Genomic DNA, 18894 nt, shown 5'->3' with positions numbered 1-18894 from the left:
ATTTTCCTTCCAGAAAACTTGTCCTATGCCCAGGACAAGCCATCAGAGAATATAGGTATTCAAAAGATCTTAACAATTACAGCAGCTAAAGGTAATACTGTTTCTTCTTGAATCCTTCACATGAAAAGGAATTTTGTGCTAACATCTGGGAGGATCTACATGTAGAATATATTTTTAAATATTTAAACACTGAATTAACCTTTAATCTTTTGTTTCCCATTGTAATTTTATGTATATGTGTACACACGCATATAAAATTGGTTCATTTGTTTTGAAATGTCATTTGATTTTTAAGGAGATGACTGACTAGCATCTTAATTATTCTATGAACACTCTACGTGTAAATGCACTCAGAACAAGGCAGACACCAATGTCTGATAGCAACAGAGACTAACATGAAGTAGCAGCCTTCTGTATGCCAAACTGTAATATTGGCACCTCTCTGAATAGCAGCAGATGGAGCACCATGCAGGGTAGTCCTTTATCCGAAAGCAAAGCAGTGTAAGGGAGGATATGCAGATTCTTATCTTATCTTATTCTTATCTTATTTTTGGCATAAATTGTGATTTACTACTACCCACAGTAGTCCTTTAACAGACATGAACATAGGCAATGCAAAGACAAAGTTTCTTTTAGGAACTGTAGACAAAATGAGACGGCTGTCTCTTGAGAACAATTTAATGATTGACTTGAGTTGGAAAAGTGAAGTGAGACTATATTATTAAATCCAATTTGTATGCAACAAGGACATCCTGTACCAGTCCTTACACTTCTTGGAGCAGGCCAAACCTTCTCCCACCTCAAAAAAAAAAACCTCACCTCAGATTCGATTTTCCCAGTGTCTTTCCTCAGTCTCACAGCTACCAGGCAAGATTATGGAGGAAAGTGGACTTGTTACATCATGAACTCTATATGTGGAATAGTAGCTTAATGAGTATTTTGTCATAGAATCATAGAATCAGTATGGTTGGAAGGGACCTCTGGAGATCATCTAGTCCAACCTCCCCACTCAGCAGGGTCACCTACAGCATGGTAAACAACGTTGCATCCAGGAGGCCTTGAATATCTCCAGAGAAGGAGACGCCATAACCTCTCTGGTCAACTTGTTCCAGCGCTCTGTCACTCTCACAGTGAAGAAATTCCCCCTCATGTTCAGGTGGAACTTCCTGTGCTTCAATTCCTGCCCATTGCCTCTTGTCCTGTCACATGGGACAACTGAAAAGAGTTTGACCTCATCCCCTTGACACCCTCCCTTCAGGTACTTATACACATTGATAAGATCCCCCCCCCCTCAGTCTTCTCTTCCCCAGGCTGAAGAGGCCCAGCTCTCACAGCCTTTCCTCATAGGGCAGGTGCTCCAGCCCTCTGATCATCTTTGTAGCCCTATGCTGGACTCTTTCCAGTAGCTCCATGTCTCTCTTGTACTGGGGAGCCCAGAACTGGACACAGGACTCGAGATGAGGCCTCCCCAGGGCTGAGTAGAGGGGCAGGATCACTTCCCTTGACCTGCTGGCAGCACTCTTCCTAATGCACCCCAGGATACCATTGGCCTTCTTGGCCACAAGGGCACATTGCTGATCTGTGCTAGTACATCTTAATAAATGAAGACCACTCAGATTCAAGGGATCCTAATGTGTGATGCCAATCACACATGACAGTTCACATGATGACAGATGCATATTCTTGCTATACCTAGGAAAGCTGTTCCTCTCCAGTCAGGAATTCCAAGGGTCAGGCAAACCAACTGATCCACCAGATCTCCAGATCTGCTAGACAGCTGCATTTGGTTCATGATGTGGCAACAGCAGCAGCTCTTCATTGCAGATGTGAGATCTGCATGTGTCAGCAGAGCAGCACAACGCCAAAAGAACTTCATGCTCAGACTGAAACTTAACAGTTCTATAAAAGGGGATTTTTGTCAGCTATTTCAATATATTTCCTCATCGGAGATGATAAAGGCAATTTCTGCAGCAAAAGACCAATTGCCAGAGAATCAACACTGCAGTCTGGACAGCAGCAAGATCGGCAATTCATTCATCTTGACATATCTTGTCCCACTAAGCACTACATGTAAATCGCTGCAATCCATACCTTTTATCAAATTCTCTGTATGAACCAAAACTGTAGCACTAAACACAGTTTAAATGTATTCCCTATATACTATATATTATATATATATATATATATATTATATTATATATATATATTATATGTATTCCCTATATCCCTAGTATATACTAGACTTGAAGAAGAAATGGCCATGTGTGACTTGGGGTATCCAACAGAAACACAGTACCATGACAACAAGGAGGAAAAAAAGCTCTATTTATATCTTCTCCTGCTGACACTTGTAATAGTGAACTCTTATTCAAGCATGCACGCAGCTGCTCAGTGGCTGAAATTTCTGCAGTGGCTTATAGACTAGAGAAAGTGCAGTCAAAGCACATAAACTGTGTAGTGAGGAGGAAAGACAGCTAAAGGATGCTTTAAAATACTGTGTTTGATCTAGTTCACTCCACTCAACAAAGAGAACCACAAGTCAGGATTTTGTGTTCAAAAACCTGTGTGCACATTTACAGAAACTAATACTAACATTTAATATCTCTTCATGTAAAAACAGGATAATTATATGTGTAGATCTGAGGCAAGCAACTATCAACTTTTTTTTGCATCATCAACTACCCAATTTATATCTCTTGTGAGGCAACTCAGTGAACAGGCAAAGGGATTTGTATCTCTGTGTGCATGAGCTGATCTGCTAGTTGCTTAGAGTTGATGTTACATCTTCAGGAAGCAAAAATATATGGAGAGAGGACAAATATTTAAGCTCTGTAGCAAATACTGACACAAACTGCATGGCCTTGACTGTAGTACCTGAGAGGAACAAACGATGAAGATGAATTACGATGACATTACTGATTTTTTCGGATAGAACTTTTACTTTGGCCCATAAATATTTTTAGGGATCTATGTACACAATAAAGAGAATAAAATGTGAGAGAGTGGAGGCAAGAAAAATGCCAGCTAAAGAACTGTTTATAAATAGTGAAAATAGAATCTGTGAAATGCTCAGCTGCTCTCTTCTTTAGGGTCCCAATCGCTCATCTCGCAATATCAAATGGTGCCAGTTGCGATGATTTTTTCCCCCTTACTGAAGAAATTGAGATAAACTCATGGGTCAAAGGCCCAATTGGGGCCCAAAATCACCTGTTTAGACAATTACATCTACATCTGCAGCCGAACTTGCAGAGTCTTGTTGAGACAGTAAACACTATTTTTCCCCACCCCACACAGAAATCAGTTGCATACTCTTCCCAAATATTCTTCCTGTTCCCTGCTCTTAGGAACCAGCTTTGCTTTAGTGTTTCTCTTCAGAAGCAAACCTGAGTCACCCATTTCCTCCCTCCTAATCCTCAGCTATCATAAGCATATATGCAAGTTTACTGCTTTTCCCCAGGTAACTCCGTTCTCTATTCAGTACAAAAGCTGCATTAAAAAAGAAAAAACTCTGAGCAGGTGGCACTGCCATAGTGCACTGAAGTTTATACACACACAGAATGGAGTCCAATTTGTTCCCTCATGACTGTTGTGTTTTAATCACAACTAAAGAAAGAGCATAAGCTGCAGCCTGAGCTTCCACATCTAGCTTTTTCTGCTCACATGGGATTTTTGAGTCTCTAGTCTTTGCACCATGGGACCATATCATGCCTATTCACCCTGTCAATTATGAGAAAATTTGTCACTTTACTTAAATCTCAGCAGTTATGTAGTTGTGTGAAAATCTCAGACTTCATAGGGATAAAAAGTTATTCTTGACCATTCATGCATCAGAAAGCAAATAAAAAGAACTCATTCTCTGTTTTCAAAAAAATCAGAGTTTAAAAATGATCTCTATCTGAGGCTTAATTTTTGAGTGTTTGGCAGCACAGGACAGGCGCAATGCAATTTCATGGTCTGTTTATCCATCCTGTTCTCTACACCATCATGAATTTAATAACAGGTGCTCTCTCTTACCCAAGCATCTGTGACAAACAGAACATGTCATGCACTACTGCTATGGAGAGAGCAACTGCCTTCATAAATGTACATCCAGTCAATGAAGAACTCACATCTCAGAATCACAGGACTGAGTAATCAATAATTGTGGTTTGCAAGACAGAAAAATATCTTCTGATGGCTTCCTTCAGATTTATGTGCTGGTCTCTGGATTCTTTTTCAGGATTCCGGTATTATGCTGCTTCCCTAAAGGCTGTGTGGACCTACACTGCTATCCTGCATAACTGTATCTGGCACATGACCTGAATATGTTTCTCCCGATTAGGCAATGACATTCTCATCTAGAAACTCTATTTGTACATTCAAACTGTTATCTCAGCAGAAAGGTGTACCTTAGTTATTCTGAAATCCCAACTGAACATTTACTCTCTCAAAACCTTTAGAGGTTTTGGTGATTAATATGACTTGGAGCCTTTCACTGATGTCCCCTCATGTACCTCATATATCCTGGTGGGTCTCTGTCAAGTGCTGGATGGATAAAAGCTCCACACCACAGATAACAGTAACTGCATTTTTTTCCTCTTATTTACAACCTCAGCAGAGGGATTAAAGAATGAGATAGGAAAGAGCCAGCAGCTGCTAAATGTGGTTCTTTCAGGTCAAAGAGAAGCCCCAAGTAGGTCTGTAAAGAAGAGACAAATTGCTACCCACCTCTTCCCCACTGCAATAAATAGTAAACCTTACTGCTTGGTGGAGCAATTTGCCACCTTTCACAAATACTGAATTTGTTTCAGCAATCAAATATTTGGCCTACTTTAACCTATGTTACGTATTTTTCATATTTATAAAATGGCATAAAATTGCAGTCTCAGACCACAAGTTCAGTTTCTGAAAAACCTGCAAAGTTTGCCTTTCCTCAAAGTTATAGAGGCCACTCAAAACACAAACAATCCACTCTAGTCTCCTTAGCTTCCCTGTGAATGTAGAACTGCTTTGTTCAGAGACCGAAAGGCCACAAACTCAACATCTGGCAGAGCAAAAAGCAAGCTGTGCTCTATTAGAATACCTATTCATCAGCTTCATCAGCATCTGAGCTGATCTTAACTACTAACCCAATACATAAAAAGTGAATAGCTGTGCATCCAAAACTGAAGATCAAAGACATAAAAAAAAATCCTACTATTTCAGCATCAGCACTATGCACTGGATATTGACATATCCTTAGAGTATGTGAGAAGGGTAGGTGGAACCCACCATGACTTCTTTCTCTCTTCTTGTGAATATGCTGATGCAATACTGCAATCACATCCAAGATTTACCCTGCCAGCTATGATAAGTTCCAAGCAATAGTGTCTCATGGTTAGTGGGTTTCTTCTAGATAGCCTGCAATTGCCCACTAGCCATTAAATAGTCCTGTTATACAACACCAGCATTTGGTCATGTTTTCCAATTCAATATTGCTGCTTATCTGTGTGGCTGATTGTATTGCAGCTGGCAGCACAATCCATCTGAAATTGAATTGGTCATTGATCGAATAGACTAGCTGCAAGTACAGCAGCTGAATGCCTGGCAGCTCTCTTCTAACAAGTGTATCCACTGATAATGTCTGGATCTGCTAAAATCATACTACAGGTCTCCACTGCAAGTTTCCACATCATCAGGCACTGCGTATGCTTGCCCTTACTTCTCCCTGATAGCTACAGAATCCAGACTCAGAGTAGATCTGTTTCTTTATATTGTGTTTTATGCAGCTTGTCTTCCCCAACACAGGGCAAACTTCTTTGCCTTAACTAAGAATGCAGATGTCATGCCTCTGTGTATTTTGGCCTTTGTCTAAAACACAGATCTCAACATTTCAGCTAGTCATATACGCTCCTTGAATAATAGTGAAATAGAAACTTGGTGGGCATAATTCACCTGATCTGTTTCAGCCATCTGTTCTAGGAAGTAACAAACCAAACGTAAACACGTCATTTCTTTCCACTGGAATTTGGTTGTCCAGCTCAGGAGTTTGGGTGACCAACTTGGATGCTGTCATTTACACTGTAGATGACTGAAGTTTGGGTAAAAGCAAATTCACCCTCTGTTTCTGTTCTGATTCTTAGTTTCTTACAAGCTGAGCTGATATACTAGTTCTGTGTTCAAAGCTGTGAAAATTCCTACCCTTCTCCTAAGCAACACAGCACTTCACTATCTGTATGCATTTTGCTAAAGACTTTTTATCTTATCTTATCTTATCTTATTATTATTATTATTTTGCAGTGGCCCTAAAGCTGAACTAAAATCACTGGCTTATTCTTCTGAGGTTGACCTTAGGCAAACCAGGCAGCATAAATGGGAGAAATGGTCAGTATTTTTCCAAAATCATTGTAGTATGGAGGATTTGTGCATGCTGAGCATAACCTAAGCATAGCGTAGAGGTAGTCTGTCTACCTCATCCCTACTTTTGGAATTCATTGTCTCCAGTGTTGGAGTTCTAGCTTCCTCTATTCAATATTCTACTTCTTCATCTCAAGTAAATTAATAACGTTATTATGAGAATAACGAATTATGAGAATTCATTCTGTCAGAGGGTTACTATGCTTCTCAACCCTCTTATCAAATGCTTCACTAATCTTGGAAAAAGTATCTTATTCATTGTTTGTGTTCTTCTCACTGAAATAATGAAAACCGTTATCTTCCTTTCCTCTTCATTGTCTTTTATGATCAACTCTACAGCAAGATCAGTTCTTGTTTCCTCTGCCTGCTATATATTCACAAGGTTGTTTCTCTATAAGCACAATAATCCTTTGTTCTGAACATGCAGTTCTGCACAACTGAAAAAAGTCTGATCTGTTTGTCTTTGTGCCAGTACTAGTTCTCATCATCAGGTAGTTGAGTTGAAAACCAAACCTACACAAAAAGTCTCTTCAGCCAGATCAGCTGCCTTAACTGGCTAATTGTATAATCAGAACAAACCCAGTGCTGCTTTGAGAGAGGACTGGATCATACGGCAAGCACTAAAAGATAAAGCAAAACCAAAAAAGCACGGACTTTGACTGGTATAAGCTGATACGGAACTACACGAAGCCCATTCATACGGTCTACACAGTCTGCCTGAAATGGTGTTTTATCTAGTGATTAATCACAAGCTCTTCCTTACTACAGGTCTCACTATCTTCTTTGCCAGCTGCCACCTTGTTTCTTGGGGTACAAAGTGGATAAGAGCATGGAAGTATCAAGCTGGAAACTGTCTGTCTTTTAACAAAAATTATTTGCACTAAGCCTGCAATAGTGGTAGGACTACAAACATAGAAACAGAGATCAACCTCCATGTACCCCCTCCAAGCTCTTCTTTATACAGCCTCTCTCCTCTCTCTAGCCTCCATATACGTTGTCACATTAATAACAAGGAAAAGAGGAATAGCGGTAAAATTTTGCCATGCTTGAGATATTTCTATGTACTTAACAAAGAAGAGATTTTTTTGTTACAGTTTCCTAGCAACTCTGCAGGCACACTTAGCAGCAATTTTGTGCTAAGGACTTGTTTAACATAGGTTTGTTGCAGCTCCTTTCAAAGAGATATTTTAGACTCTTTAAATGCCTCTTTCTATCTTTTTTAAAAAATATATAAATGTAATGTGCTCTAAGGCCTGCCTGGAAGCTTTATATGTAGCAAACAACACTGTAGGCAGAAATACCTCTATTCACTTCTATATGCATTCCAGTCTCTGGTGACTTTCAGTCTACATTAAAGAACTGTAACAAACTTTTAAAATAAAAGGTAATTCAAATTAATCAGGTGAAATGAACAAATGGAAAGAAAAATTCATAAATTACAGTGAAATTATCATCAAAGAAGATCTCCACCCAGGGCTGACCTCAGTTCAAAGCTATGAAAGACCTACATGCAGTTTCTATCCTGTCTATTACAACTGCTCATCATCTGGGACCTGCATAAAGAGAAATACTAGCCAGGAATAAGGATGCTAATTGTAAATCCTGATAAAGATTAAGCTTTGTAAATTAGATTTGGTATATAACTTGAAGATTCACAAAAAGACATCAAGACATGAACAAACATAAAATCAGCATTCATGGATGAAAAATCACGTTACGCTGATAACAGATACAAGGCTGGCAGAAATGATCCAAGCTTCCTATCATGCTGCCTAGCCAACATGCCTCAGAAGAGATCAGAAGAGGACCTGTATGGATTTAGGCCACCAGCCTTTCTGCTGGGACTGCCAGTTAGTGTCAGTTGTGATGGTGTTTCCTTTGATGTGATAAATTGCCGATGGGGAATTGGATTAGGCCCATCAAATTATTTTGTCTGTGAGCCTAGAGGTGAGTAGTTCCTTTGCCAGCTCTCTTACACTTAGCTGGGGTTTGAAAGTCTGTACACTGGGATGGATATAGCGATTTACAGTTTAGAACAACAGGAACGTGCTTTGTTATGCCTCCAAGCTTAACTGCTGAAAACAGTTTTACTATGTAACTGCACCTGTATTCTTCAGAGAGGTAAAGACAGGGAGCCAGGGTTGAACAACAGTATGTGATCTTTGCGAAAAATCTCTAACCTTTCTTGACCTGAAGGAAATAAGCTAAACAGCAGGAGGGAAAGTAGATGGTGATGTTGTCCAGAGTGCTTTACTTATGCCAACTGCTGTGAAGTCTGGGAATAACTGAGGCAGATAAGGCATCTGAGAATAATGCTATTCATTTATTTTCATTTCTCCGTTTCCAGTCATACCTCTGCTACCTACCCTCTGCTACCTCCTTACAATAAATTTGCATGGCAAGATAATAACCTACCGAGCACAGGTAATTATTGCCATGAAGAGATGACGTAATGCACAATAACTAGAGAGAACAACCTGCTTGGAAACCTAAAGAGTGCCGTGGTGCTAGCACACTCCTTTTATTACTGCATGCCTTCTGATGGCCTATTTGTGCTGCAGTTGCAGGATATTTTGTTGGGCCAGCTTACCCTCTGTATGTGACGGGATACATTCAACTCCAGGTGTTTGGAAAGACACTGATTACAGTTACTCTGTCTGTCTGCTTGTACTGTCTGAGATGACAACAAGAGCATTTAGAAATGGTACTAGTAACACTGAAAACAAAGTAGTCAGTTCCTGCGGTTAGTAATTATTACTACTTAAATACTGCTATAGGAATGCATGTTGATTTACCTATAAAATGACAGGCAGTTGCTACTGGGAGCATACAGGATCACTGAAAAGCAATACAGTGTGGGATAGTGATGAAGTGACAGCAGAAGGGAGGGGAATGTAATTTGCAACTGCAGATCCTGAGAGGTGTTTAAGGTATAACATTCCTTTGCAATCAAAATTCCAGGCTGGATTTTATGTCTTAAATTAAATGTTTTAAAGTTTGTGTGCAGTGTTTGAAGGGAAGATGGGATAGGACATTTTCCAGTGTGCATTTTAAAATATTAATATTTGAATTTTTAAATATTAATATTTTAATACAGCTCTTTCCACTACTACCTTTGTTCAAACCCTCTGATTTTGTTCCAAATCTTACCACATCCTGTTCTTCTCTTAACCTCAGCTACCATATTCAAGTGATCTGTGTACAATAAAAAGACTAGAAAATTAAATCAAAAGAATTGAAGAAGGTTCAGGAATTTCTTGATTATTTTTGAGCTCAGCCCATGGTTTCTTGATTTCCAAGTGACTCCCTAAAAAAACCTAGAAGTGTTAAAAACCTAGAAGTTAAAAAACTGAAACTACTTGGACAGCAATTTATAGAACCAGGCTTTAGGCCAAGGAGGTGAGATTACAGGGTAAGAAGGTATAGCTAGAGGAAAAATGCATCAGCTAGGTCTAATAGCTCCAGGGAGGAATGCACAGAGGGAAGAGGGAAGGACCTCTCCTGCCATTAATAGTCTAAAGGAGCCTAAGAAGATTAGCTGCATAATCAGGTACTCAAACATCGCCACTCCCAGCCCAGTCAGCAGGCTGAGTTAAGTGCACTCTAGTATTACTTGTGTGAGGCTTGACCTTTACTTGCAGCCTGAACTCACTTTACAGCCCCTCAAATCCCACCCCTGTCTATGCAACAGAATGGTAAACATCTCAAGAGAGCCTGTGAACCCATCCTGCAAGTGCAGGAGTTGCTTCCCAAGCCATACCCCTTACTTGCCTTCCCAACAGCTGACAGAACAGGGCCACTAACGGCAACAGATGAAGCACTCTATCTTTTCTTAGTAACAAATTTGGTCAAAATATAAGCTGTCTAGTTTCACCGTGTTCCAAATATAGCCAGTGAATCCTGTTCTAGCTCCTGCCTCCTTGGTAGCACTAGCTGTATTCAGTTTTGCATTTGGTCCCCTCTTGGCATCTGATTGTGGCACAGCTTGCATGCTGAGCTAGGGTGTGCAGGCTCCACACAAGATACCACAGGCTACAAAGGTCTCCCCTGCTTCTCTGAACCTGTGCAAGCAGAAGCAGCACACGTTTTTCTCAGCACAAACATAGAAGCACAATTTCCACAAGACCAAAGTTTTTTTTTTTTTTTTGTTCCCCCCCCCTTCCTAGTCAACCCATTTAACTTCTAAGCTGTGTGTGCATGCCAAGAGGGAATGCTTTTAGGGATGGGTGACTGTAATCACACAAGACAGGAGCTGAGAAGCTGCATTCAGATTCATTTCATCCACAGCTAGAGCCTTGATTTTTCTGAGAATTAAATCCCCATAATGAAGAGGATGCATCTGCATGCTGTTATTACTGTTTCACATCCCTCATTACACCCTCTGAGTACACAAGTAATGACTGAGTGTCTGAATAAGAGTTTAGATCTCACACGAAATTCAGCATCTCTTGGCCAGTGTTATGTAAATAGTCAGTGTACATGCAGGAAAAATAGAAATTTTAGTGGAGCTCCATCTTTTGCTCTAGTCTGCATAGCTCTGCTTTGCCAGTCCCACTTCAGCAGAAATAGGGCAAGGAGATCAGGGAGGTGCAAACCACAGAAATGTAATGGCCAAGGAGAATCTGAAGCAGCGTCTGCCTGACTCTTTAAAAGCAGGACTTCAGAGCTACTGAAGGTCTGACACTGCATGTGAAGGGCCTGCAAGCACAGCAGTGAAACAGAAAGGCTGAGACAACAATCACATAGTGCTCAGGAAGCCCTGACCTAAAGGGCTCTTTATGGCTCAGCAAGCTGGAAAGGTGTGAGGAAGGACAGCATCAGAAACTTGCTTAAAGCTCTGCTATTCTTTCCTTACCCCTGCTGCAACAGGAGTGTTGTGGGGAGGGCAGATGTTGAGCCAGTCCTTGGCTTTGCCAGAGGGAGTTCTGAGACGAAAATCATTTTGATTTTTTTCTATGTCTTGCTCTTTTTGTTTGTTTGTTTATTTTTAACGGGATAATGATTGTTTTATTTCCCTTATTTTCTCAGACTTGGTCTCTCTTGGTCATGTAAATGGCAAATTCCTTAAGGCAAGGCTTGGTTTTTTTTGCTGTTTGTATGGACTTTGTAGGGGGCCGTCTGACTGAGAGGCACTGCCACAGTGCAACATTAATAACTGCTACTGAAGCAATGCCCAATTCTATCTGTTAGGATGGGCAGACTACAAAAATAAACACATGAAAAATACATTCATGGCCCTTATGTGCTGTTATGCAGCCTGCAGTTATGCAGGCTGTTATGTGCAGCAAAGTGCTGCACATAGGCAGATACCTGTTAGAGGAGGATTTAATACCACAAAGTAGTCTGTCCTCCCTTATCCTCTGCTTCTTCCATCAGTTAAGATATAACTATATTCTAGATCAAAATTTCTCAGAAAAAGGAGCTTGCTTTTTTTATTTGCCTATTTTTTATCAGATAGTGAATTGCATACACATGAAAGAGATAGTAGGGTTGAAATTTCTCTGGAATCATGAATATCATAGGTCAATTTAACATTTATTTTAGTATTTTTTCCTTTAAAAAAATCTAAAAAGAAAGAAATTAAGACCACAGCAGTAAGTACATTGGTGGAGAGAAAAACAATCAGAAAAGGGAGACACAACAGGGACAAAGCAGCTGCAAGCTCATCTGGAAACAATTTGATTACCATCAACTCCCCCAAGTACTGACCAGATAAATATTTGTTTACCTTATAAGTTCTGACAAGATCATAACCCAAGGTAGTATAGCTGCAAGAGAGTGATTGTTTATTTATTTGTTTATTTATTTTTGAAACCTCTGGGAAAATAATAGGCACAGGAAACAAAATTCTTGTCTTCTACATAGCTGCAGAATTTTACCCATAGGCATGCAAGACATGAAATCACTGGTAATGTTCTCAGGAACACAAAGAAGGACAAGCCTAGGGCCACAGACAGTCAGATAAGTACAAAAGTTGCTTAGATTTTAAAGTTGGGCATAATTTTTAATTACAAAAGAATTTCCTTCCAGATGCTCAGTAATCAATTAAATTGTCTGCCAAATCTAATTTTTACTTCTTAAAGAAGGGTTCTGCCTATTTTTGCTTGCTCCCACCATCATTTGGGCTATAAATAACTTCTACACACTAGGTTAATCAGGAAGCAAAACCTGCTGAGTATCTGGAGTGTTTGGTATCTGACTAGTTAAGCAATTACTGGCAATTATAGAGATAATAAAATTATCAATAATCAAAATCAAGTACATTGCAAGAGATATTTCCGTGTTCTTCAAATGAGCTAGCAAAAGGGAAGCGTTCTTCAGGTGCAGCTGTAACTTCCATTTTGAAAGCGCAAAGGGATGTTTTAGGAAAGGATAAATGGAGTAGGTGAGGAGTTACTGTCACTTACGTGTTCTCCTAGCCAGCTAGACCCTGCTTGGCAATGGCCTAGCAGATATAAGCTAACATAAGGGTCTGCACTGAACGCCAGTTCTGAAACTGGTCGTTTGCATGTTTGATCCCTAAGGGTTCATCATACAGGTTTGAATCCCCTGTTCACTCTGCACACACTGCTCCATTTCACACTGAACAGTAAGCCCATGTCTGAAGACGCTGGTTCGGCTGTTCACCTGCAGGAAGCCTGCCAGTTCCCAGATGTTTTGGTTTCACCATGCACGCACCCCATAGCTCCTGCACTAGTATTTCTGCCCAGAAAAGCCCTGATAGAAACACAGCAGCTAATGTAAAGCACAGCTCTGCATCACCACTCTCCAACCGTGAGCCCTCCCCTCTGCCAGCTGCCCTCCTCCCATGTGTCTGCAGCCACATCTCAGCACCTGCCCTGAGTTCCCTGTTTTCCATTATTGTAATATCTGGAGCCAGAAATGAAGTTTCCAGGCTGACTGGCTATGTACAGGTGCTGTGACTTGTACCAAGTTTGAAACTACTGCTTTTTTTCCTAGTGCAGCTGGTAATTGCCTACATACAGTCTCTTATCTCCTCTGGCAGCAGCAGCAGCTTTTGTCCACAGTTTGGGAACATCTAGTTCACACTATTCAGTCCTAGAAAGCCACTAGCCTCTTATCTCTTGTCACTTTAGCTTTTACGGGATTTAGAAAGTTTGCAAGTGTCTTGTATTATTAGTATCTCATATGCAGCTACTAGTCTTACATGAATCTTTAAGAAATTTGCACTAGAACAATCATCCTATGTGAAGACCATAACTGAGACACGGTCATCATCACAGCTGCTTCCAGTCAGGGACAAACACATCCCTAATCTGAATGAAAGGGTTTTCATGCACAGGGCTTTTACTTTGATTAAATTACATGATGCACAGATACATTCAGCACTGGCCAGAGCTAAGGAGAAAGGTTATTTTTTTTTCTGTAAATCTTTGCAGCAGGTTGAATTAAGAATTCTCCACAGTCTATGAAAATATAGACTCTTCCAAGGCCAGTCCCTTTCATGGACAAAATGAATTAAAAAGCTTAGTCAAATATATCAAATCTTTTCAAGACAAACAGATTACACAAATTTGAAGTGCCCAGGATTAGCCTTTTTCAGATTTTGAAGAGTCCTCTTTTTTACAATAATCCTTCAAGGACAAAGATATCTCACATTCTTAAATCTCTCATCTGTGTCATCTGATTTAGTTTGTATCCTCCACTGAAAAATAATAGGCCATGCCATAAGGATCACATATGTAATTTCAAGGAAATTATGGGGTTTATTTAGGTCTAAGAGGAGAATAGCAAAATAAGAGAAAGTAAATTTAACATTAGGTAGATCATGACTGCAGTTTCTGCAAAATACAATGTCTTCTCCTCTTTCATTGCTTACTCACTCAGCTAAACAGAAATCTAAATTAGTCTATTCATTTTCTTAATCGTGGCTGCAAATTCTGAGAGCCCAAACTGCTGTTTCAACCATGTTTTGCATCTGGTGAAGCAGTGTGTGCTCCTGGTCAGAAAGATCACTGGCTTCTTTAAAATAATAATCAGAATGTCAAGTTGCATCTACCATATAAATATTTAAATCTTTCTGACATGTTTTTTGAAAAATCTTTCCAATTTCAAATGCTTTTCTTCAGACCAAACAGCATCTGAAATTCTCAGCCTTCTCCAACTTCCAGCGGGCTGTCAGAAATGAGAAGCATTTATTACTAGAGAGCCTTAGTTCGATGTGAAATATAGCAAAGGTCATGTGTGGCCAAGCCAGTGACCTGCTTTTGAGTGCTCACGAAATAACAATATAGAGGGGAGACACACAGGGAAGATGAGTAGGAAGGGACCAGAGTGATTAGGTGAAAGGAATAAACAAATTCCAAAGAGGAATATGGAAGAGAGATATGCACACTTGGCAAACCAGATAGGTAACATTGAAGAGGTAAAAATGGAGGAAAAGGAAGTGGAAAACAGAGGAATGGGAGGTGTGCCAGGAGTGTCCTGGGAATAAAGTGTTCTGGGAATGGGGGAAAAACTCTGATGACTAAGCATCACCACGAAGGCTTAAGCAACTAGATGGAGCTGACTCGCGATTTCAATGACCAAGGTCAAAACATAAATTAAAAGGAAAGGATTTAAGTCTTATATAGTACTAGCAGATTATTCCTATTTAAGTACAGTCTCACTGCTCCAGATCCTATATGAGAAAATCAGCACGATTTCCTTTTTCAGACTCTGCTGAGCTGGCAGAGATACTGCAGTTGTAAATAATGATTTTAGTGCGCTTTATGGGGATGATTTTTTATGTGATTACCTTAGGCCATGAACCAAATCTTTATGATACTTTACTATGTAGGCTTAAGATCAGATTAAACTTCTTATAACTTTCATTTTGAGCATTTATTGATCCTTGATTCAAAAACTGATTTTTGCAAACAACATGAATGACTTGGCTGTTCTGTACTTCTTATATTCTCCTTTAAAATATTACATATGTTATCATTCAGGCAATGCTTCTAAGACCAGAAAGATAAGTTCTTAGAATGGATATTTTGATACATAGGTGTATATGGTCTTGGAAGTAAGAATTATGAAATTATGTGGAAAATTGGTTATTAACGAAAATCACTATGCAGGACACAAATGTGCACAGCTGCACTTTCTAGCTCTTTCCATTTTAAACAACTGCAACATTATAGAACAAATCATGATCCCAGTAATATATTCTGGGTTGCTGATTGGCTATTACGTTTTACAGCCTTAATCATAAACTGATAAAGCTAAACCAGACCAGCCTTCTGTGCTGTTATTTGTAAATTAACCTTTAGTAGTCTGAAAGAAGTAGCACTTACAGCCCCTGCATATTCTCTTTAATGACTGCTGTGCTAGCTGAGGAGCTTTAATTAGCTGTTTTTCTATAAATAAGGAAAGTCATTTGAAGAAGGTGGATGGAAACTCACTGATATTTAGAAAGAATTCTCAATTTACAACACAACACAAAGCTATATAATATGAAGTAAGTTACACGTGAGGTTTCCTAACACTCTGAGTTATTATTTTCCTGGGTTCTTTCTCTTTAAACATAATTTTTAGAAAGACATTTCAGAAACCAAGATCCTTGTGACAACACTGTGGCCTCCCAGTGAGCTATTACAGGAGTGTTATGCCTACTGAATTTCAAGAAATCTGACTGCTGTAGCAGGGTCCAACTAAAAAATCATTCATTCTCTTCTGCAGTGATGCTAAATGAATTCAAAGATACAGAGAGACCAAAACATTGCATTCAGTGGAAAGAAAAGCCAACCTCAATTCAGCTTTCTTTCCCCTTTCTCAGAATCTATTAACCAATCTTGGTGTGCCACCTTTATTTCGCAGGGACCTATTATCAGTTGTCACTTAAGGGTCTACTACTCTGTCCCATTCCCAATGCCATCTGCCACCCGTAGAACTTCTATCATCATTTTCTAATGTTTTTTCCCCTCTCTCCCAGATCCTCTCTGCTCACCTGTATATTCTCAGCTTTTTCCCCTTCTCTATGCACTTAGATTTCCCTTCTCAGATCTCTCAGTCCCATTTTTCTGGCTTTTATTGTGCTTACACTAATGTCTCCATCTGTCACCTGGGCCGTTCTCATTTTGTTCCGTTGCAAGAAAGTACATCTTTCTGAAGGAATGGTCTTGTTCAGCCAGAATTAATTTGCTTGACATACAAGTTACCATGTGAAACATGGAACTATGCTATGCAGAAACTTACACTAGATTATTATAATATTTCCTTCTCCTTCCAAGGCATTCTCTCTGACCACATTGTTCTTAGACACTTTCCTCAGAATCCATCCAAGTATCCCCTCACCTTTTATTTCTTCACAGAATACTTTCAGATCATTTTGTTAATTTGCTGTATTTATAGCTAGTTTTAATTCTATTTTTCAGCAATTATCATTTGTTCCACAGCACATGCTCCATCCACTTACTGACCTCCTCTGCATGGTAGCTGGTTAGAGCATGAAGTATCTTCAGTTACAGAAATCTATTCCAGACCAACTGTGGTACGAAGCGTAAAACCTAAGAGCACAGACAGTCTCTCAGGACAGTCTGAGAGCATGCAGACATGGAAGATCTTTAAGCAGCATTGCAAAAAATGAGAAGATCAGAGAGTTAAGACGCAAGGAACTGCAGGAAAAACAGTGAATAAAGAGAAGAAAGCTGTGGTAGAGACAAACTTCAGAGGACAAGCATTGAAAGAGTCAGAATTGGGGTAATGGGGCATGAGGACATACATATCTTTATATGAAGGTTATGTGTGTGTGTGTGTATGTATATATATATGTATATGCCTATGAACTGTCCACTTCAAAACCAGACCTAAACTCTGAGTTCTTTAGTTACAATATTCCCTTGCCTTTACAAGCAGCTATGAAACCTACTGTTAAACTGCCTCTCTTGTTTAAGGAATAGCAGCCTACTACTACTACCAGTTACTTAGCCAAAGCAATCAACGTATGTGCTGTGAATTTCAAGTACAGAGGACTACCCATGTTGAGATCCATAGATTACCACACAATATAATTTCATTTTTCTTAAGCGTGCTTTAAAAAAATCAAATCTAACATCTCCTTTCCACAGCTGGTTACATTTAAAGTAATTTTATAAAAGGCAACAAAAAGGACAGAAATACCTAGAAGAATATTGCTACTGCAAAATCAGAAGCACAAAATTATCATATCTTAGGACTGCATTTGCCTATGCAACCTTAATTCAGCCCACAGTGTGTATTCAGATGAAAAGGCACTGGAATCCTGGTTTCCTTGAAGTCAGTGGGATTTTTGCCATGGACTTCATGGTACCACAAATACCAGTATTTCAACCATGGTCTTCCCTTAGACACCTGCATATTTCAAATGCAATTTTTTTTCACAACACCCTTTTCTCATTCATTCACGGCATTCTTTGAATGGAAATCTATTTTTTCCTGTATGTGAATGTGTAGCCTAGTGCCTTACTTTCTGCATACACATAAAGCCTATATCAAAGAGAGGACTTAAAAATTCCTTATGGTTGTTTTTTCTTCACAAAACCTTAAAATTCTCCTGAGGGTTGTGTGTGCCATGAATACATCTTCAGAATGTTTTTTGAAACAAATTGCATTATCAGTTCTGTGTTGTAGATTTGAACCTGGAGCACAGAGAAATACAGGTAGATTTATCTAATGCCCACTAATTCTGATTTCTGAATTTTACATAGGTCTAATTTCTTCCAAAATCTTCAGTGTTGTATGTTTAGAGCATTGATTTTAAGTCCCATTGATTTTAGTTTCAATTACAAGCTTCCAGCATTTCTGAAAATAAGGCTACAATTATTCTGTGTTAGGCACTCAGAACATAAAGGTTATACAAATAAGTGATCGCCTATAGAAAGTCTGAAATAATTACCAAATATCTCAGATGCTGTAGACCCAAAATTAGAACCCTGTCTGTGGATCCTAGACTGACCATGCAGCATATGGGGCAAATGAGATGCCCCACACAGCTGGACCCAATGCTATCTTCTACCCAAGGGAAGTTTGAGTCTTCTTGCCCCACCTTGTTTGGACAGGTCCTGACCACGAGCCAACAAACAATTAAACTGGTGCATAAGAAAATGTAAAGACAATTTTAAAATACCAGATCAAGATCTGCTCCACTGCATGGGTAAAATATCCCATAAAATCAATGGAAGTATTGTCAGTGCAAATGCAGACTAGGTTTTGCTTGGAGAAAGTATATTTGCTGATACAACATATGATGATCAAGCAAAGTGATGTCTTAGGAATTAAGAATTTACTGGTTTAACACTTGACTTGTTCATCCTTCTTAAAGCATTCCTATGACATCATCTTTGGATTCACTTTCTGAATCTGTCTCTGTGAGGCATCTTATCCACTACTTTTGCAGCTTGTTAAATTAAATGAATTGTTTAATGACAAAGTGTTTGGGAGTAATCAACTGACTAAAACAACTGCGTGGAACATGTGCACAGAACAGATTTGGAAGTGGTTTATAGCAATCAGAAATGGAGACCTAAAGCTGCCACATAT

General features: G+C 39.4%; 1 protein-coding gene across 5 annotated transcripts in view; it reads right to left on the bottom strand.

Moving 5' to 3' along the window:
- The window catches only part of LOC134146759 (protocadherin alpha-C2-like), a 129082-nt gene that overhangs the window by 14604 nt on the left and 95584 nt on the right, over window positions 1–18894 (bottom strand). The window lies entirely within an intron of this gene.

Source organism: Rhea pennata, chromosome 14 (assembly GCF_028389875.1).
Source record: "Rhea pennata isolate bPtePen1 chromosome 14, bPtePen1.pri, whole genome shotgun sequence".
In the NCBI taxonomy this organism is placed as follows: domain Eukaryota; kingdom Metazoa; phylum Chordata; class Aves; order Rheiformes; family Rheidae; genus Rhea; species Rhea pennata.
Note: the sequence above shows the minus strand (reverse complement) of the source record. Positions and strands in the feature narration are given on the sequence as shown.